Source organism: Physcomitrium patens, chromosome 8 (genome assembly GCF_059467195.1).
Source record: "Physcomitrium patens ecotype Gransden chromosome 8, ASM5946719v1, whole genome shotgun sequence".
In the NCBI taxonomy this organism is placed as follows: domain Eukaryota; kingdom Viridiplantae; phylum Streptophyta; class Bryopsida; order Funariales; family Funariaceae; genus Physcomitrium; species Physcomitrium patens.
This window is the reverse complement of record NC_143417.1, coordinates 14,255,150-14,260,087: the sequence shown is the minus strand read 5'-3', so window position 1 is coordinate 14,260,087 and position 4,938 is coordinate 14,255,150. Positions and strand designations below refer to the sequence as shown.

General features: G+C 34.8%; 1 long non-coding RNA gene across 4 annotated transcripts; it reads left to right on the top strand.

Moving 5' to 3' along the window:
* Positions 1 to 925: 925 nt before the first annotated feature.
* Positions 926 to 4,341, top strand: LOC112285631 (uncharacterized). Of its 4 annotated transcripts, none has more exons than XR_016504578.1 (4): positions 926 to 1,043; positions 1,220 to 2,336; positions 2,639 to 3,276; positions 4,059 to 4,341. It is a non-coding gene; the product is annotated as an uncharacterized LOC112285631 (long non-coding RNA). The 4 variants fall into 4 exon arrangements; XR_016504579.1 differs by having other exon boundaries at positions 930 to 1,914; positions 2,207 to 2,336; XR_016504580.1 differs by having other exon boundaries at positions 932 to 2,336; positions 2,639 to 2,789; positions 3,170 to 3,276.
* Positions 4,342 to 4,938: the final 597 nt, after the last annotated feature.

The window sequence follows — 4,938 nt, the reverse complement described above, 5'->3', positions numbered from 1 at the left end:
ATTCAATGTTAAAATTATTTCTTGGACTTTTATTTATTAATTATTAAATATATTAAATTATCAAGAAGTAATAAAAAAAATAACTTTGAAAGAAAAAAATGGTATTTTTCATGCAACCAAAGAAAAAGTTTAGCTTTGTGAGTTTGTCTTAAATATTAGATTTTTTAATAAATTATCAAGTGAGATATATTTAATAATCATTTAAATTATTTGTTTTTAAAGATTAATTTTAAATTTGATTGAATTATGAATATACATATATATATATAGATGTGTGTGTGTGTATGGAATTGATATGTTGAATAAGGTTTCTACTGAATTTATATGGTTTTAGTCACTAATTAAGCCATTCTTAGATCAATAATAACCAGTAGAAAACCAGAATATCACAATCATTAGCCTAAACAAAATGATTGTATTGAATAAACCATTACAATCTATGTAGCAAAGAATATGCACACACACTCAAGTAGGAGGAAAAATTAAACTACAAAGGCTTCAGTAAATGCTTCAGAAACAAGAAACGAGAGGATACAGTTCTTTACTGAAAAGAATCTCCTTATTCTAAAATAACAAGAGGTGTGGTGCTTGTGATAAGAGTATCAATCCATGTACCTGTTCAGTAACAAATATGTTCCAAGACAAACACCATGAAATAAACACCATCATGAAATTTTAGAATCTTGTGAAAAGGAGAGGGAGCCTTACCCTGTAGATGAATTAAAAATAAATAAATAAATATATTACTGTGTAGATGCCTTCAATAGGGTTGGGAAGGAATTACACAATTGAAGTACACACAACGGAATAAGAAAATAATATCATGGATTCCTCAACACCTTTTTTGGATTCCTGTCCCACTTGCCCAGCGACTTAGGTCACAAAGGGAACACGCATGGGAGCGCCAAAGCATGCGAAGGGAACGGGCTGCTCTTTTGCATTCGAACTTCGTCTCGCACCTCCAGTTCCATGTAGCCAGACAGAACTGGAATTCTCCACAGCGCAGCACCACGTGATCGATCAATTGTTCGATGCTCGTCTTTGTGAGAATTCTCACTACTGGTCCCGTCGCGCATCCGCTTCAAAATTTTTGTGTTGAGTTTTTCGGTTGAATTTTGAGGAATTTTTTCGATCTTAAAATATTTTTTTTGTCGATTTTTAGTAGAGACGATGATCGGTTGTTTGATCATATGGCGGTTTCGTCTCGGGAATTTGGTAGGAGGAGGCTGGATTTTGGCTTGGGAGCTCTTTACAACGGTTGGACTCTGGAAATGCGTTGAGAGTCGTAATTCGAACATGATTTCTGAGTTTTAAGTAGGATTTTACTAGTGAGCATTACTGTTCGGTTTTTGTTGCTGGGAATATCAGAATGGATGAAAGAGAATGCTAGAGTTTGTGCAGGAGGTCAGTGTACTTGATTTGGATAGAAAATTTTCATTTTTTCTCCTGCATACTTTGGAATCTTTTTGGTGCCTGGCAACGTTTAGAGCTCGGTTTAAGTGAAAATGACATGGTTTGCGTGGTAACGCACATTGTAGTAAGTTCAATTGAAAGAGATGGAGGTGATTGCTTTGCGTATGGTTGGAAAGTGGTCTGCTCTTGGTGTGGAGTTTCTTGGAGGTTTCTAGAGGATCATCCGTGGTTGTGTTAGTTTTTGGATAGTGTTGCAGGGTGATGCTTATTGATCACTTTTTAGTTTGTCTCTTGCATTCTCTTCTCTGCACTTTTTGTCTACTCGCGAGGAAGCAATGTCGGAGTCGCGAATGGGAAGTGCAATCTAGTCATATCAACGCCACTAGGTCACTCAGTTCTAAATTTAGAAAATCAATGCAAGTCTTTGACGTCGAGTGTGCAAGCTTTAACGCTTTCACTTGGTTTTGACGTTGACGGTTTGAATGATTTTGAAAAGCACAGGTTAGTAAGAACATGCGTTTATGTTGGATTGAAAGGAAAGAGGTGTTATGTAGATTCATGGAATTGGATTCTGATAACTATTTCACTTCTTGTCGTTTTCTGGTTGCTAAATATGACAAATTAGAACTTTGGCTTAACAGGTACAATCGTGATCGACAGCCGTGACTTTCGGGAAATTAGAACAATAGTTATGCTGGTTATATCCCTCATGAGTGTCCGCGGGTTGTCGTTTTTAGCACCAGATAGTTTTGTCTTTCATCTTTTAACAGTTTGTTCTGTTTCGCGGCCATAGTTATCAAGTCGTGGGACATACAAAGGATGATCCGTGGGGCCCCTTATCTTTCAATTTTCAAGTTGTTTGCATACTTAAGGCCTCTGTGTGGATTAAGATCGTGATTACTCATCTAATCCCTGCGTTTATTGTAAGTTGCTTTTTCCAGCTCCTCATTGTCCAACCTCAAATTGGTAGCCAATCATCTTACGTATCTTTCAGTGATAGACATGTATGAATGTATGAGCTCTCGTGTCTGCAGTCGAATTTTAGCGGATTTTGACTGCAACATTCAAGGTGTAATCATGAAATGATGATCAAGCATTTGTGGATAGGAATATATTCTGTCTGTGATCATCATTGTCGGCATTCTATTGGATTTATAATCTAATTATGACTTGTTTTCATTGTGCAATACCTAACCATTTATCTACCTTGAAATGAAACACCTAGTTTTCAAGTCGGATCAAACATTCAGTTGACTCAATGTCGACGACTACTGCACTGCATCGAATGATGGCGGAAAGTCAGCGTAACCATACCAGCCGCATATCCAAGAGGACAACCAGGCCCCGATACATAGCAAGCAAGCGAACGAAGCACAGTAAATCAACGTGCCCAATAACTCGTTCTAATTGCTATAATACAGAAGTATCGTCGAAGAAGATGTTTCGGATGACTTGGGTTTTATGAAATAAAATAGGATTTATGTTTTGGGTGATTTCAAGAGTTTTGTAATAGATCTACATGTGAAATTTTAATGGTTTATGGTTATAGTTGTGTTTAATATGTGTCTTGAATTTGAACTTGATCTAACAGTTGAATTGAGGGATTTTGAGGTTTAAGTGGCTCAAGGTCTCAATAAGTAGAATTTTAAGTCTAGAGGGAGTTTTTAAGATTTCTTGCAGTCTACTAGTTGGATTGGAGTGAAACTTGCGTGAGAGGATATTAAACTTGATTTTCTATGTGTATGAGAATTTTGAGATCAATCAAACGGTGCAATGAAGAGATATTGGCTCTAGAAGATTGACATCAAAATTTTAGGAGGCTGGCCAATACCCAAATACACTTTTGAGGTTATCGTCAATATGGTAACTCCGATCATTTTCAATTTTTTTGTGCTTGTTTTTAACTTATGTTTTTAGAAGTTTGAAAAATTTGAGTTAAGATCAACGGTTTATTCATTAGTTATTGAGGTTTAAATTTGTTGTAGGAATTACTAGGGTTTGGTTGAGGATTTGGTTAGGGTTTGGATTAGGGTTTGGTTATGGTTTGGTTTAGGGTTTAGGATTTGATAGGATTTTATTTAAGATTTAGGATTTGGTTTAGGGTTTGGTTAGGGTTTTATTTAGGATTTAGGATTTGGTTAGGATTTTGTTTAGGGCTTAGGATTTATATTAGGATTTGGTTAGGGTTTGGTTTAGGATTTAGGGTTTGTATTAAGATTTGGTTTAGGATTTGGATTAGGGTTTGGCTAAGGTTTGATTTAGGATTTAAGATTTGGTTTATGATTTGGTTAGGATTTGGTTTAAGATTTGGTTGGGGTTTGGTTTAAGGTTTGTTTAGGGTTTGATTTAGGGTTTAGGATTTTATTAGGATTTAAGATTCAATTATTTTTGGCCTAAAGTTTGAATGAAGTTCAATAGGATTTTAACTAGAATTAAATTAAGATTGAATTGAAATGTATTTGAATGATATTTGTGATCTTTGTAATATTTCTTTAAGAATTCTTATTGTTTGTTTGAAATTTCTTTGAGATTTTTTTTGAATTTGATTAAGCTTGCTTAGCATTATTATGGTCTAATTATAGCATTGTTAGTATTCTATTAGAATTAAGATTTTATTATTATAATTTCCATTCTTTCTTCCACAGTCACGTGCTCGGAGTATTCTCAAGCAAGACTTCACGTATTATGACAATGGGAGAAAATGGGACCACAGGGAGTTAAAAGAGAGGAGAAAATAAGGAAAGGGGCATTTGGAGATCGGGATTTTGGGGTCGGAGAGCTAGCTTCAAGCTCCTTCAAAAGGTGTAGAATTGGATTCATAGGATTTGGGAGGACTTTTACAATCATTGTTAAAAGTCAGTGTTTGTATTGGTGAATTGGGTTTTTTGCAATAAAGTTAAGGTTGATACTCTTGATTGTTTTGTGAAATTGGAGAAACTTCTGCGGTTGAAATTTAGAGATGTCTAGAGGGTTGAATATGCCAAGTGCATGCAAAAAGTTGTGTTAATCTGATGGAACAGATAGAAGATATTTGACCATTAGTGTAAAGAAGTATCGAGAGTTAGCAGATTGGGGTTGTTTAGAGTTTTTGTAATATTTGGAGATCTACCAGCTGGAATAAGGTGACTTTTGGCGTGATAAGTTGAGGACTTCTAGGCGGCGATCAAGATACATCAGTGTGGATTTATGGCGTTTTCTTGCAACCTATAAATTAGATTGGATGGAAACTTCTTAAGCATTTAGAAGGCTTGCAAAGACACTAGTGGTAGAAGTTTACAACAATTGGACAGTCAGATTGAGAATTAGAGCTTGTTGAAGCTCGTTGTCTAGGATTAGGATTAAAAATAAAATAAAATAAAATAAAATAAAATAAATAAAAACTAATAAATAACAAAAGACTTTATGCTTATAATATCTTGAAGTTATTAAAAATAGTATTTCTAAGTACTTTGTATTGAATTAAGCTTTTACATTGAAATCTAAAATAGATTGTATTTAGATGGTTGAAACCCACTAGCCTATCCA